Source organism: Melanerpes formicivorus, unplaced genomic scaffold (genome assembly GCF_026170545.1).
Source record: "Melanerpes formicivorus ecotype bairdi unplaced genomic scaffold, bMelFor1.0.p_v2 SCAF_197, whole genome shotgun sequence".
NCBI lineage: Eukaryota > Metazoa > Chordata > Aves > Piciformes > Picidae > Melanerpes > Melanerpes formicivorus.
Window position 1 is genome coordinate 85312 of NW_027142549.1, and position 19524 is coordinate 104835.

At 51.6% G+C, this 19524-nt stretch overlaps 1 protein-coding gene across 1 annotated transcript in view; it reads left to right on the forward strand.

The window, feature by feature from the left end:
• GPC3 (glypican 3) overlaps positions 1-19524 on the forward strand; it is a gene marked incomplete at its 5' end in the record, with an annotated part of 152964 nt that overhangs the window by 62105 nt on the left and 71335 nt on the right. The gene's annotated exons all lie outside the window — the stretch shown is intronic.

The following is a 19524-nucleotide window of genomic DNA, read 5'->3' on the forward strand; positions in this document are numbered from 1 at the left end:
AGAAAAGAGAGAAAGAGAGAAAGAAAGAGAAGAAAGAGAGAAAGAGAGAAAGAGAGAAAGAAGAGAAAGAGAGAAAGAAAGAGAGAAAGAAAGAAAGAAAGAAAGAAGAAGAGAAAGAGAGAAAGAGAGAGAGAAAGAGAGAGAGAAAGAGAGAGAGAGAAAGAGAGAGAGAAAGAGAGAGAGAAAGAGAGAAAGAGAGAAAGAAAGAAAGAAAAGAAAGAAAGAAAGAAAGAAAGAAAGAAAGAAAGAAAGAAAGAAAGAAAGAAAGAAAGAAAGAAAGAAAGAAAAGAAAGAAAGAAAGAAAGAAAGAAAGAAAGAAAGAAAGAAAGAAAGAAAGAGAGAGGATGCCCAGAGGTGTGAGTGACCAAAGACAAAATAGACTTCGAGTCTGCAAATAAAAGGAGTGGGGGCAAAAGCAAAACAAACCTAAACAAACCAAAAGCATTTAACCATCCATGTTTGAAGCTGGTTTGATCAATATGTCCTGGGTTTGTCTGTAGGTTTAATGGGCTGTTTCCCTGCGGCCTGGCTGCTGGGAGAGGGCATGGTGGAGGTCACCCAGAAGTTAATTTGGAGAGAGGCCAAAAGGCCACAACTTGATTGAATCAAATGTAAACAAAATAGGTCTGGGAACAGCACTGTGCCCTTGGGCCCGAGTCTCTCTTAGCCCCTTTGCTCCAAATGCAGAGTATGGTGGAGTGTGAGGGGCTGGGGAAGGGGCTTTGACCCCACCACAGAAGGACCATGCTTGAGAAAGCAAAGGGTTGGATCTGGACCCTCCAGACCCTGGATCCGCAGCCTATGGCAGGGAGCAGACTGAGGGAGGTTCACTTTCCCCTCTCCTCCGCCCTGCTGAGGTCACATGTGGAATAATGTCTCCAGTTCTGGGCTCCTCACAGGGCCAGAGAAGTACTGGAGAGAGTCCAGCAGAGGTCACAAAGATGCTGAGGGACATGGAGCATCTCTGTGAGGAGGAGAGGCTGAGAGACCTGGGGCTGTTCAGCCTGGAGAAGAGCAGCCTGAGGGGGGATCTGATCAGTGCTGATCCATAGCTAAAGGGTTTAGGTCAAGAGGATGGGGCTGGGCTGCCCAAACATGTCCAGAGAAGGGCAACGAGGCTGGGGAGGGGTCTGGAGCACAGCCCTGTGAGGAGAGGCTGAGGGAGCTGGGGTTGCTTAGCCTGGAGAAGAGGAGGCTCAGGGCTGACCTTCTTGCTCTCTACAGCTACCTGAAGGGAGGTTGTAGCCAGGAGGGGGTTGGTCTCTTCTCCCAGGCACCCAGCACCAGAACAAGAGGACACAGTCTCAAGCTGTGCCAGGGGAAGTTTAGGCTGGATGTTGGGAAGAAGTTCTTCCCAGCAAGAGAGATTGCCCATTGGGATGTGCTGCCCAGGGAGGTGGTGGAGTCACCACCACTGGAAGTGTTTAAAAAGAGCCTGGCTGAGGCACTTGGTGCCATGGTTTATTTGATCAGATGGTGTTGGGTGAAAGGTTGGACATGATGATTTCCAAGGTCTTTTCCAACCTGGTTAATTCTGTATTCTGTTTTCTGTCTTCTGTATTCTGCTTTGCCTGTGGTCTTGCTCTGCACAGAGGAGCATCTGAGGTGTGCTGTCAAGCCCCAGGCTTTTATTGCTTCTGCAGTTCCCTCTGCTGTGGAATGCCAGGCATTTCCCATTTGCAGTAAGGAAAGGGCAGTAGATAGGCACCTTTCTGGTGCTGCTCAGTGACAGCAGAACTTTGAGCATCTCCTGTAAGCTTCATGAAAGTGCTGGGGCCAGTTCTCTTTAGCTTCTTTAATATACAGACAAGGGGGGTTGGGGCACTCTCAGTAAGTTGGCAGATGGCACTAAGCTGGGAGGGAGTGTTGGTCTGCTGGAAGATAGGAAGGCTCTGCAGAGGGACCTGGACAGGCTGGATCAATGGGGAGAGGTCCATTGTATGAGGTTTAAAAAGGCCTGGGTCCTGCACTTGGGTCACAACAACCCCATGACTGCTCCAGGCTCGGGGCAGAGTGGCTGGAAACTGCCCAGCAGAGAAAGACCTGAGGGTGGTGGTCAACAGCTGGCTGAAGATGAGCCACTGTCTGCCCAGGTGGGCATGAAGGGCACCACCATCCTGGCCTGGATCAGCGATGGTGTGGCCAGCAGGAGCAGGGCAGGGATTGTCCCCCTGGACTGGTGAGGCCACACTTTGGGTACTGGGTTTGAGTCACCATCCCTGGAGGTGTTCAAGAGGGGATTGGATGTGACACTTGGTGCCATGGTCTAATAGTCATGAGGTGTTGGGTGACAGGTTGGACTTGATGATCTTGGGGGTCTCTTCTTCTATGATTCTATGATTTTGGGCTCATCATTCCAAGAAGGACATTGAGGTGCTGGAGCAGGTGTAGAGAAGGGCAATGAAGCTGGGGAAGGGTCTGGAGAACAGGGCTGGGGAGGAGCAGCTGAGGGAATTGGGGTTGTTCAGTGTGGAGAAGAGGAGGCTGACAGGAGACTTCATTGCTCTCTACAGCTCCTGAAAGGAGGCTGGATCCAGGTGGGGCTTGGTCTTTTCTCCCCAGTAACAATTGACAGGATGAGAGGAAAAGGCCTCAAGTTGCACCAGGAGAGGTTTAGGTTGGATATTAGGGGCCATGTGCCCCTTTTATTGGTAAGTAATGGGACAGCAGAGATAAGATTCTCTGTTTCCTTCCCCTGACTTCTCTTTGTCCTTCCCCAGGCAATGTATGTGTGGAACAGATGGGAGGGGACTGGGTGAGATGGGCTCCTTTGTGAAACTGTATGTCACCTTTATTGGTAAGAAAAAGGAAAGCCTCACCTTCCTTTCAGCTAATCCCATTTGCCTTTCCAGGCTTGCTTTATTCATCTGTGAGCTTCCACCTCACATCTACTACAGGAATAGAATAGAATAGAATAGAATAGAATAGAATAGAATAGAATAGAATAGAATAGAATAGAATAGAATAGAATAGAATAGAATAGAATAGAATAGAATAGGAGTAGAGAGTAGAGTAGAGTAGACCAGGTTGGCAGAGACCATCAAGATCATCATGTCCAACCCATCAACCAATCCAACACCACCTAAACAACTAAACCATGCCACCAAGCACCCCATCAAGTCTCCTCCTGAACACCTCCAGTGATGGTGACTCCACCACCTCCCCAGGCAGCACATTCCAATGGCAATCACTCTCTCTGTGTAGAACTTCTTCCTAACATCCAGCCTAATCTTCCTAACATCCAGCCTTAGCTTAGTTCACAGAACCATTAAGGCTGAAAAAGGCCTCTAAGATCAAGTCCAACCACTAGTCTAACACCCCCATGGCCACTAAACCATGTCCCAAAGTGCCATGGCCACACCTTTCCTGAACCAGCTCCAGGGATGGGGACTCCACCACCTCCCTGGGCAGCCTGTGCCTGACCACTCTTGCAGCAAAGGCAATTTTCCTAATCACAGAATCACCAAGGTTGGAAGAAACTTCAAAGATCATCAAGTCCAACCTGTCACCACAGACCTCATGACTAATCTCCAACCTAAACCTCCCCTGGTGCATCTTGGGGCCATTTCCTCTTGTCCTGCCCTTGGGAGAAGAGGCTACAGCAGCAGCAGCAAAGCTGTCCCAGGTGGTGAATCCAGCTCCCTGCTTTTCCTGGCAAGCCAAGGAAGCTTGTGGGGCTGAGCTGGGGTGGGTGGCAGCTTTGGCTGGTTTCCACAGCAGTCTGTTGTCTTGCATTCATAACCTTTGAGGGACATCAATAGCATTTTAGCACTGTCCTTCCCTGAAATGCCCTGCTAGCATGAAAGGGAGATTCAACTTTACCCCTGTGCCTTCAGCTCTGATGTGCCTCAGGTGTGCCCTACAGGGACCAGCCTCCAAACAATGATGTGGAAATCAGCTGGGCAAGGAGAAAAAAAACAAGCCACAAAACACAGGCTTTCAGGAGGATTTGTTTGCTTTTGTGTCCAAAGCATGCAGCTGAGGCACAGCAGAGCTTGAAAACAAACACCAGATATCCTGTACCAGCGCTGGAGTTTATCCTGTTGTAGGGGAAACAAACCTGGAGGACTCCATGTGCAGCAAAACACGGTGTAAGTGGAGCTGTTGACAGCAAATTAACTGCTAATTACAGTTACTCTGGGCCTCCTTAATTGGATCAAGTCACAGCCTTGTGCTGTGACTCAGGCTGGTAATTTGATCAGGAGGTGTCCTCCCAGATGGTCCCAGGAAGGCAGCACCCAGCTCTCTCTGACCTTAGTGGGATGAAAGTGGCAGAGAGGGGACCTGAGGGGGCCAGGAAGGCCAATGGCATCCTGGCCTGCATCAGGAACAGTGTGGCCAGCAGGAGCAGGGAGGTCATTGTGCCCTGTGCTCAGCACTGGTTAGGCCACACCTTGAGTCCTGTGTCCAGTTCTGGGCTCCTCAGTTTAAGAAGGATGTTGAGATGCTGGAAGGTGTCCAGAGAAGGGCAACAAGGCTGGGGAGGGGTCTGGAGCACAGCCCTGTGAGGAGAGGCTGAGGGAGCTGGGGTTGCTTAGCCTGGAGAAGAGGAGGCTCAGGGGGAGACCTTCTTGCTCTCTCCAGCTACCTGAAGGGAGGTTGTAGCCAGGTGGGGGTTAGTCTCTTTTCCCAGGCAAGCAGCACCAGAACAAGAGGACACAGTCTCAAGCTGTGTCAGGTGAGGTTTAGGCTGGATATTAGGAAGAAGTTCTTCCCAGCAAGAGAGATTGGCCATTGGAATGGAGCAGGTGCAGGGAGAGATTGTCCTGGGAGCAGGTACAAGGAGAGATGGTCCTTGGAGCAGGTGCTGGGAGAGATGGTGCTTGGAGCACATCAAACTCAGAGATCCAACAGGGAAGTGTAGGTTGCAGCAGTATTGGTGCCCCTGGCCTTGCTCAGCTGTGTTTCCAAGGAACACTACTTATAGAATCATAGAATCACAGAACTGTCAGGGCTGGAAGGGACCTCAAGGCTCAGCCAGTTCCAGACCCCCTGCCATGGCCAGGGGCACCTCACACTACAGCAGGTTGCTCATAGCCACAGCCAGCCTGGATGAGGCTTCCACCACCTCCCTGGGCAGCCTGTTCCAGTCTCTCACCACCCTCCTGGGGAAAAACTTCTTCCTGAGATCCAAGAAGTTCTTCACAGGAGGAAGTGTGCTTGGCTGCACCTTCTGAGGCCACCTGTCAGAAGGTGCTGCCTCGTGAGGCACAGTCAGCAGGGAGGGTGGGAGGCAGCTGGCAGAGGCTGAGTGTTTGAGGCATCAAGAAATAGCAAGGTGGACAGGAAGGGACCTTCTTATTTTTGGCCAGACCCCTGGAGTGCCTCCTGCTTACAAGGAGTTTGCTGACCTTTTCCTGCAGCACACAAGCTGAGGATGAGTCTCCTGTAGGTTCATTTCAGGGCTTCCTCTGCCAGTGTTAAGTCTCAGCGGGGGAGGGAGGAAGGTCACTGGCTTGGAACCTTACTTAAATGCTGAGTTGCTTCAGCTGCTCAGCTGATGGCTGTGCATCTCTGTGGGCATCTCCTGCCTCTTGCCTGCAGCTCTGGAGGTCTGAGCCTTGCAGAATGTATTTCTGTTGGCTATGTTCAGCAGTAGGGATGAGTTCATAGAACTGTCAGGGTTGGAAGGGACCTCAAGTCTCAGCTAGTTCCAACCCCCCTGCCATGGCCAGGAACACCTCACACTACAGCAGATTGCTCACAGCCACAGCCAGTTGCACCCCAGTGTAGCACCAGTGCCCATGCTGGAGCCTGCATGTTTCCTAATCCTGTTTGTAGACCCATCTGGGGAGGCAGGCTGCTGATACCAACACTGGAAAAGCTGTGTCTGTGAGGTCTCTTCTCTTTGGATTTTAGCAAGCAGCAGCCATGCTCTGAATGCAGAGGAGAGCTGTGACTTTGCCCAGGAGCAGTGAAGTAGGGACCACAGAGGCTGGAGAGACATCACTGTGATGAGAAGCTCAGCAGGAGCCAGCAGTGAGCACTTGCAGCCCAGAGAGCCAACCACAGCCTGGGCTGCAGCAAGAGAAGCAGAGCCAGCAGGGCCAGGGAGGGGATTCTGCCCCTCTGCTCCACTCTGCTCCACTCTGCTCAGACCACAGCTGGAGCTCTGGGTCCAGTTCTGAAGCCTCTGTGCCAGGAAGGATCTGGAGGTGCTGGAAGGTGTCCAGAGAAGGGCCACGAGGATGAGCAGAGGGCTGGAGCTGCTCTGCTGTGAGGACAGACTGAGGGAGTTGGGGTTGTTCAGTCTGGAGAAGAGAAGGCTCCAAGGAGACCTAATTGTGGCCTTCCAGGTGGCTACCAGAAAGCTGGGGAGGGACTTTTGATGGTGTCAGGGAGTGATAGGCCTGGGGAGGATGAAGCAAAGCTAGAAATGGATAGATTGAGATTGGATGTTAGGAAGAAGTTGTTCCCCAGGAGGGTGGTGAGAGCCTGGCACAGGTTGCCCAGGGAGGTGGTGGAAGCCTCCTGCCTGGAGGTTTTTGCAGCCAGGCTGGATGTGGCTGTGAGCAACCTGCTGTAGTGTGAGGTGTCCCTGGCCATGGCAGGGGGGTTGGGACTGGCAGAGCCTTGCGGTCCCTTCCGACCCTGACAGTTCTATGATTCTATGATTCATTCCCATGATTACTTCTGGCTTCTTGGTCTTGTTCCATGTGAAGTCCATCAATACTTATGGCACAGGAGCCTGAGGCTTGGGGCTCCCCATTCCAGCTGGACACCTTCCCCAGCCACACCAGCCCCATGCTGTGCTCTCTGTGCAGTGTGGAGTGGTGGCTCTTGGGTAGCAGAGGTGGCCACAGGATGCTGGAAGTTAACAATCTCCCCAGCTCCCAAGAAGCACATCCCAGGCTTAACTGGGCACATCCTGTCCTGCTGTGGTGGCCAGCAGGTCTCCAGGGAGGGCAAGCTGCCCACTCCTCCCTTGCTGAGAGGGTTGAAGGGTGTTTGCCATGGAATTCTTCTCCTCCTGCCTGATTTAAGTCTGTGCTGAAGCCACCAGCTTGGTTATCAGTCCTGCACTGCAGCTGTCTTGTCTGATAGGAGGTATCTGCCCTGTGAGACAACCATCGAGTCCCCTGTGACAGCTCTGTGGAGCTGGGGACATTCAGCAGAACACTTTGCAGTTGCCTTTTGGGCTCTCAGTGCCTTGGAGTGAAGTTAGTGCAAAAGTAAGAGCCAGAGAGAGCTGCCCCTGGGAGGGCAGGGTGTGACCTGGGTGACAGGGGCCAGTGTTGGGGCAGAAACCTCTGTACAAGAAAAGGTGGTGTGTGAAAATAAGGCTGAGAGCCCTGGGAATAGAATTAACCAGGTTGGAAAAGACCTTGGAGATCATCCAGTCCAACCTCTCACCCAACACCATCTGATCAAATAAACCATGGCACCAAGTGCCTCATCCAGGGTCCTCTTAAACACCTCCAGAGATGGTGACTCCACCACCTCCATGGGCAGCACATCCCAATGGCCAAGCTCTCTTGCTGGGAAGAACTTTCTCCTAACATCCAGCTTGAACCTCCCCTGGCACAGCTTGAGATTGTGTTCTCTTGTTCTGGTGCTGGGTGCCTGGGAGAAGAGACCAACCCCCACCTGGCTACAACCTCCCTTCAGGGAGTTGGAGAGAGCAAGAAGGTCTCCCCTGAGCCTCCTCTTCTCCAGGCTAAGCAACCCCAGCTCCCTCAGCCTCTCCTCACAGGGCTGTGCTCCAGACCCCTCCCCAGCCTTGTTGCCCTTCTCTGGACACCTTCCAGCATCTCAACATCTTTCCTAAACTGAGGAGCCCAGAACTGGACACAGGACTCAAGGTGTGGCCTCAGCAGTGCTGAGCACAGGGCAGAATGACCTCCCTGTTCCTGCTGGCCACACTGTTCCTGATGCAGGCCAGGATGCTGTGTCTCTACCAGGCTGGCATGCATTAGACTTATGCAAGCCGGTCCCACATGGGCACTGGGGTCAAACCCTGTGGGACACAGGTACTGTGTTTAGCCTGGAGCAGCCTGAGAGGAGATCTGATCAATGCTCAGCAAGAGCTAAATCATGGGGGCCACGAGGATGGGGCTGGGCTCTTCTCAGTGGTGCCCAGTCTGAGGCAGTGGGCACAAACTGGAACCCAGGAGGCTCCATCTGAACATAAGGGCAAAATTCTTTCCTGTTGAGGGTGCTGGAGGCCCGGAGCAGGCTGGCCAGAGAGGCTGTGGAGTCTCTTTCTCTGGAGCCTTCCCAACCCCACCTGGACATTGTGATGCTGTGCAGCCTGCTGTGGGTGACCCTGCTTAAAGAGGGCAGTTGGACTGGATGATCTGCACAGGGGTCCCTTCCAACCCAACCCCACCGTGCTGGGGTGCTGTTATTCTATGGTACCTATCAAAATCCCTTGTCTGAGAAGTGGCTCTCTGCCGGGGGCTTCTTGAGACCAGCACAGAGATTTGCTTCTCATTAGCGTGTCAGAACGAGAAGGGGGGAGGGGAGCAGGGGGAGGGGGAAGCAAAACCCTTCCGGCACAGCTCTCAGCTTGCTGTTTCCTACCTGCTGCCAAGGACGAGATGTTTGTCTCCCAAGGCAGCCCCAGCAGACGTCGCTGACAGCTGGAGAGTGGCCACGTGTGCTGGAGCCGGAGCCAAGAGGAAATCTCTCAGCCGCTCCGACCCGGGCTGGGCTGGGCTGGGCAGCCGGCAGGCTGCGGGGAGAGGCTGGCTGCTGCTCAACCTGCTGTGGCCATACTGGTGTGTCCCCTGCACAAACACCGGGCTTGTGGAGAAGGTGGCTCAGGGGGGGTGATACCTGCATGCCCTCCCAGATGCTCTTGCACCCAGGGCATCTTCTCCTTCATTCACAGAATCACAGAATCAGCCAGCTTGGAAGAGACCTCTGAGATCCCCTCTCCTGTGAGGACAGACTGAAGGAGTTGGGGCTGTTCAGTCTGGAGAAGAGAAGGCTCTGAGGTGACCTCATTGTGGCCTTCCAGGATCTGAAGGGGGCTACAGGAAGGCTGGGGAGGGACTGCTCAGGATCTCAGGTAGTGATAGGACTAGGGGGAATGGAATGAAGCTGGAGGTGGGGAGATGGAGGCTGGAGGGGAGGAGGAAGTTCTTCCCCATGAGAGTGGTGAAGCCCTGGAATGGGTTGTCCAGGGAGGTGGTTGGGGCCTTGTCCCTGGAGGTGTTTAAGCCCAGGTTGGATGAGGCTGTGGCCAGGCTGATCTAGTGTGGGGTGTCCCTGCCCATGGCAGGGGGGTTGGAACTAGATGATCCTTGTGGTCCCTTCCAACCCTGACTGATACTATGATACTATCACCAAGTCTAACTGAACACCTAACCCTAACTAAACCATGGCACCAAGTGCCTCATCCAGGCTCTTCTTAAACACCTCCAGTGATGGTGACTCCACCACCTCCCTGGGCAGCACATTCCAAAGGGCAATCTCTCTGTCTGGGAAAAACTTCTTTCTAAGATCAAGCCTAAACTTCCCCCTGACACAGCTTGAGACTGTGTCCTCTTGTTCTGGTTCTGCGTTCCTGGGAGAAGAGACCAACCCCCACCTGGCTACAACCTCCCTTCAGGGAGTGGTAGAGAGCAAGAAGGTCTCCCCTGAGCCTCCTCTTCTCCAGGCTAAGCAACCCCAGCTCCCTCAGCCTCTCCTCACAGGGCTGTGCTCCAGACCCCTCCCCAGCTTTGTTGCCCTTCTCTGGACACGTTTGGGCAGCCCCAGACAGCCTGTAGGATGTGATGGTGATGAGGTGGTTGATAGCTCCACCTCTGCCCACGTTGTCTTCTTGTTCCTTGTGCTCCTATTTGGCCTGCTGTCACATGTTTTATCTGCCTCCTGGTGATGTGTTGCTTTGGGGCTTTCTCTGAGTGGTGTTTGGATGGCAGAGCAGGGTTCTGCTCCAACATAACTAAATGAAATGTGGAAAATATGGATAATAGCAATGATGGGTCCAGGCCCATGTAGGCTCTCTCCCACACCTCTCCTTCACTCAGTTACCAACCCCCTGAGGGCTGACTGCTTGACAGGTGGAGAAATTGGTCCAGGTTCTCCTGTCTAGTCATTAGGAGTGAGTGGAAAGGAGTGGGGAAGGCAGTTGGGGTGCTGTTAAGAGACTAAGAAACCTGGTGGGAAGAAGGAGCAGAGATGATGCCAGTGAAGAATTGGTGTGGGAAGGACTTGAGACAGGCCCTGGAGCTCACAGACTCACAGAAACATTCAGGTTGGAGGAGATCCTCAAGATCACCAAGCCAAATCCAGAACCCTGCTCTGCAAGGGTCACCCCTAAGCCATAGCCCCAAGCACCACAGCCAAACCACCTTCAAACACAGCCAGGCTTGGGGACTCCACCAGCTCCCTGGGCAGCACATTCCAATCCCTGACCACTCTGGATGGGAAAAAGGTTTCCTAATGTCCAGTCTAACCCTGCCCAGTCACAGCTTGAGGCTGTTCCTCTTGTCCTGTCACTAATGACCTGTGAGAAGAGACCAGCAGCAGCTTCTCTACATTGTCCTTTCAGGTAGCCGTAGAGAGCAATGAGGTCTGCCCTCAGCCTCCTCTTTTGCAAGCTAACCATCCCCAGCTCCTTCATCATAAGATCATCCTTCCTCATACGACTTATTCTCCAATAAGATGTGTTCTCCATGTTCAAGGCCAGATTGGATGAGACCTTGAGCAAACAAGTCTAGTTGAGAGGAGTGCCTGCCCATGGCAGGGAGGTTGGAGTAGATGATCCCTAAGGTTCCTTCCAACCTGAGCCATTCTATGATTCTGTGAAATGCAGAGCAGGAGCAAGAGCTGCAGCAGCTCACCACCAAGGGCAGAGCAGTGTTTCTCTGGCATCAGCATTGATGCAGGGGTTAGGGGACAAGCCAGAAGCAGATGGGGACTGCCCAGGTCCCCAGCAGGCTGTGCTGGATCCCCCAGCTCTACTTGGCACCCACACCATCCTGTTCCTGCCTACTGCTACACAACACTGAGCCATAAATAGCTGTGGCCTGGGGGGGGGGGAAGGAACTGCCTGTAAGGTGAATGAGCTGATCCTGAAGCCTCAGGGATCTCTTTCACATGTGCTGGGTGATAAATGAGTGTTTGTCCGGCCTGGGGAAGTCACACCTCCCCTGCCTGGGGGACAGCAGGCAGGAGCTGCTCCCTCTGCCTGCCACGGTGCCAGCAAGGGCACAACCTCCCCATCCATGGGAGCATCCTGTCCTGGGCATCAGGCTGCCATCCACAAACCAGAGCAATTCATAACAGCTTTGGCATCTGCTTGTGCTGCCAAGAAAGATTTGCTGTGTAGTTTGGATTCATTTTAATTGCCACCAGCTTGCTCTGTCTTCCCAGAATCACCAAGGCTGGAAGAGACCTCAAAGATCATCCAGTCCAACCTGTCACCACAGACCCCATGACTACACCATGGCACCAAGTGCCACGTCCAATCCCCTCTTGAACACCTCCAGGGATGATGACAATGGCTTCCTTTAGCCATAGGGATGGTGTCAGGTTTGATTGCTTATCTGGAATGGAGCTGATGATCCATAAAGCAGGGCCAGCCTTTATGGAATCATAGAATTGTTAGGGTTGGAAGGGACCTCGAGGATCAGCCAGTTCCAACCCCCCTGCCATGGCCAGGGACACCTCACACTACAGCAGGTTGCTCACAGCCACATCCAGCCTGGCTGCAAACACCTCCAGGCAGGAGGCTTCCACCACCTCCCTGGGCAACCTGTGCCAGGCTTTCACCACCCTCATGGGGAACAACTTCTTCCTCACATCCAATCTCAATCTCCCCACTTCTAGTTTTGTTCCATTCCCCCCACTCCTATCACTCCCTGACACCCTCAAAAGTCCCTCCCCAGCTTTCTTGGAGCCCCCTTCAGATACTGGAGGGCCACTGTCATCAGCTTCTTTGTGCTATCAGGGGAGTGACCAGGGAAAATGATTTACTGGCAGATGAGAACATGTCCTCTGGAGCCTGTGAAGGCAGGAAAGAAGGTCCTGCTGCACCAGCAGCCCCTGGGTGATGCACAGTAGGGATTTTTCTGTTCCAGGAGATGGTATTTTGAGTGGCAATGGACACAAACTGGAACATGGGAAGTTCCACCTCAACATCAGGAGAAACTTCTTTGCTGTGAGGATGTTGGAGCCTTGGAGCAGGCTGCCCAGAGAGGTTGTGGAGTCTCCTTTTCTAGAGGCTTTCAAGACCCATCTGGATGTGTTCCTGTGGGAGATGCCCTAGGTGGTTGTGGTTTGGCAGTGGATTTGGTTTTGATGATCTCTGGAGGTCCCTTCCAATCCCCACCATTCTATGATTCTGTGGTTCTTTGGTTCTATGATACTATGAGTCCAGGATTCTATTGTTCTATGATTCCATGATTCTGTGAGTGCTGGAAGTAAAGACTAAAACCCTTTCATGTCTGAAGAGCCACAAGATAAACTCTGAGCTGCAGTTCACCCCCTTTGGCACCCACTGCCACAGGTTGAGGTGAAGCTTCAGGAACTCTCTCTGTTGGGCAGTGTCCAGCCACTCTGCTCCAAGCCTGGAGCCTTCATGGGGTTGTTGTGACCCAAGTGCAGGACCCCAGCACTTGGCCTTGTTGAATCTTGTGCAGTTGACCTTACCCCTCGATCCAACTGTCCAGATCTCTCTGTAGAACCCCACTTAATGTTGTGCTGAGTTCCTGCTGCTGCACAAGCCTATGCCAGCACAGCCCTGGTGCACAGAAAGGATCACAGGGCCACAGGATGTTAGGGGTTGGAAGGGACCTCCAGATATCATCAAGTCCAACCCCCTGCCAGAGCAGGAGCAGAGAATCCAGCACAGGTCACACAGGAACACATCCAGATGGGGCTGGAAAGGCTCCAGAGAAGGACAACCTCTCTGGGCAGCCTGCTCCAGGGCTCTGGGACCCTCACAGTGAAGAAGTTCCTCCTCATGTTGAGGTGGAACCTCCTGTGCTGGAGTTTCTATCCACTGCCCCTTGTCCTATCCCAGGGTGCAACTGAGCAGAGCCTGTCCCCTCCCTCCTGACCCCCAGCCCTCAGATATTGATAGACATTGATCAGATCCCTCTCAGTCTTCTCCTCTCCACACTAAGCACTCCCAGAGCTCTCAGCCTCTCTTCACCTCCTGTGCTGTAGTTTCCTTTGCCTTGAAGGGAGGTTGTAGCCAGGTGGGGGTTGGTCTCTTCTCCCAGGCAAGCAGCACCAGAACAAGAGGACACAGTCTCAAGCTGTGCCAGGGGAGGTTTAGGCTGGAGGTGAGGAGAAAGTTCTACCCAGAAAGAGTAATTGGCCATTGGGATGTGCTGCCCAGGGAGGTGGTGGAGTCCCCATCCCTGGAGGTGTTCAAGAGGGGATTGGATGTGGCACATGGAGCCATGTTGTCATGAGGTGTTGGGTGACAGCTTGGACTTGATCTCTGAGGTCTTTTCCAACCTTATTGATTCTGTGATTTCTTAACTGGATGGAGCTGGGAAAGGGGGAAGTGGGCTGGAGGGCACAGGCAAATCTCATGGTGAAGGTTGGTTGCAAAACCAAGGATCTGCTAATAAAAGATAATTTTTTCCACGTTATTTCCAGGGCTAATAAGCAGAGGAAGTGGAGAGAATCGATTCTCCTGTTGCATTCTTGTGTGCACCACAGCAATTTGAAACACATGAGCTTTCAAAGGAAGGCCACAGCTCCAGCCTCTTAAAACACTGGGTTCTGTTCCCTGCTTCTTGCTTGTGATCAGCTAATGACCTTTGTCAGCAAACCAGCCCCAGCTGTCTTGCACCCTGGGAATGTCCTTCTGTGCCTTGTAACGAGCTGTTAACGGGGAACAGGATCGTGTGAAAACCCTGATTTAAAAGCCACCCCTAAATGACTCACTCTTGTCAGTTGCAAGGTCAGGGTTGCCTATAAGGTTTCATTTTGCCCCACCCAAACCAGGGGGTTCAGCAGGATGGGGTTTCAAATAGGAAATCCTGGCCCCTTGGGAATCTTGGGAGGTGTGTGGGAAGTCAAGAGGCATCTCTTCAGAGGGGCTGTGGAGTGTCAGGCTGCTGGGCCCCCTGGTTTCAACTAGGCTATTACCTAGAAAGCTTGGACCAGATGATCCTTGAGGTCCCTTCCAACCTGGCATGCTGTGCTTTTCCTTCTCTGGAGACTTTCAAGATCCATCTGGATGTGTTCCTGTTTGGCCTGCCCTTGGCAAACTTGCTTTGGCAGGGGGGCTGCACTTGACGGTTTCAGAGGTCACTTCAAGCCTCCACCAGTATATGGTTCTATGATTCCATGGTTCTATGATTCCATGATTCTATGCTTCTATGATTCCATGGTGCCACAATTCTATGATTCCATGATTCTATAACTCCATGATTCCATGCTTCTATGCTTCTATGATTCCATGATTGTATGGTGCCATGATTCTATGGTTCTATGATTCCATGCTTCCATGTTTCTATGACTCTGTGATTCTATGGCTCTATGCTTCTATGATTCCATGATTGTATGGTGCCATGATTCCATGGTGTCATGATTCCATGATTCCATGATTCTATGATTCCATGGTTCTATGCTTCCATGATTCCATGGTTCTGTGCTTCCATGATTCCATGATTCTATGCTTCTATGATTCCATAATTGTATGGTGCCATGATTCCATGGTTCTATGCTTCTATGATTCCATGATTCTATGGTTCAATGCTACCATAGTGCCATGATTCCATGATTCTATGGTTCTGTGATTCCCTGATTCTATGACTCCATGATTCTATGGTTCTATGATTCCATGATTGTATGGTGCCATGATTCCATAGTGCCACGATTCCATGATTCTATGGTTCTATGATTCTATGGCTCTGTGATTCTGTGATTCCATGATCCTATGATTCTATGGTTCTATGATTCCATGGTTCTGTGATTCTATGGTGCCATGGCTCCATGGCTCCATGATTCCATGTTTCCATGACTCTATGATTCTATGGTTCTATGATTCTATGGCTCTGTGATCCTATGATTCCATGATCCTATGATTCCATGGTTCTGTGATTCTATGGTGCCATGATTCTATAGTGTCATGATTCCATGGCTCCATGATTCCATGTTTCTATGGCTCCATGATTCTATGGCTCTGTGATTCTATGATTCCATGATCCTATGATTCCATGGTTCTATGTTTCTATGATTCCATGATTCTATGGTGCCATGATTCTATGGTGTCATGATTCCATGTTTCTATTACTCTCTGATTCCATGGTTCTATGATTCTATGGCTCTGTGATTCTATGATTCCATGATTCCATGGTTATGTGATTCCATGTTTCCATGATTTGATGATCCTATGATTCCATGATCCTATGATTCCATGATACCATGGTTCTATGTTTCTATGATTCCATGATTCTATGGTGCCATGATTCCATGGCTCCATGATTGCATGTTTCTATGACTCTATGATTCTATGGCTCCATGATTCTATGATTCCATGATTCCATGGTTATGTGATTCCATGGTTCCATGATTCGACGATCCTATGATTCCATGATACCATGGTTCTATGTTTCTATGATTCCATGATTGTATGGTGCCATGATTCCATGGCTCCATGATTCCATGTTTCTATGACTCTATGATTCTGTGGCTCCATGATTCTATGATTCCATGGTTATGTGATTCCATGTTTCCATGATTCCATGATCCTATGATTCCATGATTCTATGGTTCTGTTATTCATGATCCTTGTTGGGCACCTGAAAGCCTGTGGCCAGAGCGAATGCCTTGCAGGATGCCAGGGGAACTGACACCTTTGCTCCTCCAAATCTCTTTCCTCCCAAGGCTGCTGAAGGGAAGCATCCCAACTTTTGCAGCCAGTGACAAGCTGAGGGATTTGGGTGAGCTTTGAGAGCTTTCTCACCAAGCCAGGGGCTGGTTTTCACCATTGGTTCGAGCTCCCAGGGTATCACAGTATCACGGTATCACAGTATCAGAGCATCACAGTATAACTTAGGTTGGAAAGGACCTCAAGGATCATCGAGTCCAACCTATCAACACAGACCCCATGACTAGACCATGGCACCAAGTGCCACGTCCAATCTCCTCTTGAATGCCTCCAGGGATGGTGACTCCACCACCTCCCTGGGCAGCACATCCCAATGACGAATGACTCGCTCGGTGAAGAAATTTCTCCTCACCTCGAGTCTAAACCTCCCCTGGCACAGCTTGGGACTGTGTCCCCTTGTTCTGGTGCTGGTTGCCTGGGAGAAGAGGCCAACCCCTTCCTGGCTACAACCTCCCTTCAGGTAGTTGTAGAGGGCAATGAGGTCACTCCTGAGCCTCCTCTTCTGCAGGCTAAGCAACCCCAGCTCCCTCAGCCTGTCCTCACAGGGCTGTGCTCCAGACCCCTCCCCAGCCTTGTTGCCCTTCCCTGGACACCTTCAAGTGTTTCAATGTCCTTCTTAAACTGCGGAGCCCAGAACTGGACACAGGACTCAAGGTGCGGCCTAACCAAAGCAGAGTACAAGGGCACAATGACCTCCCTGCTCCTGCTGGCCACACTATTCCTAATGCAAGCCAGGATGCCATTGGCCCTCTTGGCCACCTGGGCACACTGCTGGCTCATATTCAGGTGGCTGTCAATCAGCACCCCCAGGTCCCTCTCTGTTTGGCAGCTCTCAGCCACTCCGACCCCAGCCTGTAGCTCCGCATGGGATTGCCGTAGCCAAAGTGCAGCACTCGGCACTTGGACTTTGTAGTGGTTTGAGCCTTAACTGAGAGTTAAAAGCACAAATGGGGAAAAGGCTGAGAATCTCTTCCCCACTCCCCCCCACCTCCTCCCTCCAAACAGGGAGAGGAGGAAAAAAAAAAAGGGTAAGGAGCAAATCCACTAAGCAACAGTCTGGAGTCAGCTTGGAAGTAGAGAGGCAAATAATTTTTTTCTTCAAATTATATATATAACAATAACAGGGGAAAAAAAAGGGTTCACAAGGGCAAGGAACAAGAAGGAGGGGGGACAGAAAAAAAATAATACACAACCAGTCTTTCTCTGAGGAGGTGCAGAGGCAGCAGGGAAAAGGATCAGGTCCAGCCACGTGGCTGAGGAGCAGGAGGGCAGCTGCAGTAGCTCTCATCCAGCAGAGGCAGGAGGCAAAAAGGAGATCCAACAGCTATGATGTCCTGCTTTTTATACCCTAGCTGGGCAGGGAGGGGGGGAGTGGAACAGACTCAGCTTTCCCAGGGGGGAGACGCCCTTCAGGGAGTGTAAAGTACCCGCAAGCCCTCCCCCCTGCTTTCTTCTTTTGTTTTCAGAAAGAGGCGTTAACACACCACAGACTTGTTGAATGCCATCCTGTTGGACTCTGCCCATCTGTCCAGTCGGTTGAGGTCCCTCTGCAGAGCCTTTCTACCCTCTAACTGACTAACATCTCTTCCTAACTTGGTGTCATCTGCAAACTTGCTGATGACTGACTCGACCCCCCTCATCCAGATCATCAATTAATATGTTGAAGAGGACAGGGCCCAGCACTGATCCCTGGGGGACACCACTAGTGACTGGCCGCCAGCTGGATGTGGCACCATTCACTACCACTCTCTGGGCCTGGCCCTCCAGCCAGTTCCTAACCCAGCACAGAGTGTAGTGGTCCAAGCCACGAGCTGACAGCTTAGCCAGGGTCCCTTTCATGCTGCTGAGCAGCACAGGGCTGTGCAGCTGGGGATGCAGAGGGCTTTCTGCACCGAGGCACTTTTCCTGCTGGACATGACTACTTGATTATTAAGCCTATATTACAACCCTGAGTATTATTTTAGCTGCAAGTACAGTCTCCATCCTCTCCAGCTTTTTAGGTTTGATCCTCTTCCAGGGGCTTAAGAAAAACATGCAAAGAATTTCAGCAAAACTCTCTGGAAGACTTTTATTAAATTCTTTCAGTCATGCAAGCTAAATTAAATGACAGCTCTGTCCACCAAAAGATTACTAATATCAATCAGGCTTCTCCCCTAAACTCATGAAGGAATTAAATGTGGTGTTTGGTTGGGTTCTTTTTCCCCCCCCTAAAGTCTTCTGTTCCCCTTCAATAATGTATTTGGTTGTTCTCTCTCTCACTCTCTCTCTCTCTATATATATTATTTTTTCCCCTGGAGTATGTTGGAAGGGAAGATTTTGTCCTAAAGGAGCACACTGCTTGTAGCTCACTGGCCTGTATTATTTGATCTGAATTTCATAGCATCACAGAATCAACCAGGTTGGAAAAGACCTCAGAGATCATCAAGTCCAACCTATTACCTGACACCTAATGCCTCCTGACAACTAAACCATGGCTCCAAGGGCCACACAGCCAAGCCTTTTGTGAACGCCTCTAGGGATGGGGACTCCAGCATCTCCCTGGGCAGCACATTCCAATGGCCAATTACTCTTCCTGGGAAGAGCTTTCTCCTCACCTCCAGCCTAAACCTCCCCTGGCACAGCTTGAGACTGTGTCCTCTTGTTCTGGTGCTGCTTGCCTGGGAGAAGAGGCCAACCCCCTCCTGGCTACAACCTCCCTTCAGGTAGCTGGAGAGAGCAAGAAGGTCTCCCCTGAGCCTCCTCTTCTGCAGGCTAAGCAACCCCAGCTCCCTCAGCCTCTCCTCACAGGGCTGTGCTCCAGACCCCTCCCCAGCCTCATTGCCCTTCTCTGGACACCTTCAAGTGTCTCAATGTCCTTCCTAAACTGAGGAGCCCAGAACTGGACACAGGACTCAAGGTGTGGCCTAAGCAGTGCTGAGCACAGGGCAGAATGACTTCCCTGCTCCTGCTGGCCACACTGTTCCTGATACAGGCCAGGATGCCACTGGCCTTCTTGCCCCCCTGGGCACACTGCTGGCTCATATTCATTTGTGGGCACAAGCTTGGGCAGTGCTCAAAGTGAGATTTGCAGTATGGTGGGGGTAGCTTCCAAAGAGGAGAAAGCAGCTCTTAAAACTCCAGGCCAAGAATCACAGTGCTGATTTCTTGTCAGAGGTGGGGGGGGAAAGGAGATTAATGAGCAAAGGCACATTGCAGCCCTCACTGTTTATCTTCAAACTGGAAAAACAAGGCCAGGTGGCTGGGTGGGCAGGTGGGGAGCTCTGAGGAAAGTGGTTATAAAGAATGAGGAGTTAGAAAGACTTCCACACAGGGTGGCCCATCCAAATCCAGCTGGGTCATTACCCCATGGTGCTGCTGCATCTGGTTTTGTCTGGTCGCTGTATGGTTATGAACAGTGGTGAGGGAGCTGGGGTCGCTTAGCCTGGAGAAGAGGAGACTCAGGGGTGACCTTCTTGCTCTCTACAACTACCTGAAGGGAGGTTGTAGACAGGCAGATGTTGGTCTCTTCTCCCAGGCAACCAGCACCAGAACAAGAGGACACAGTCTCAGGCTGCGGCAGGGGAGGTTTAGGCTGGAGGTGAGGAGAAAGTTCTACACAGAGAGAGTGATTGCCCATTGGAATGGGCTGCCTGGGGAGGTGGTGGAGTCACCATCACTGGAGGTGTTCAGGAGGAGACTTGATAGGATGCTTGGTGTTATGGTTTAGCTGATTAGATGGT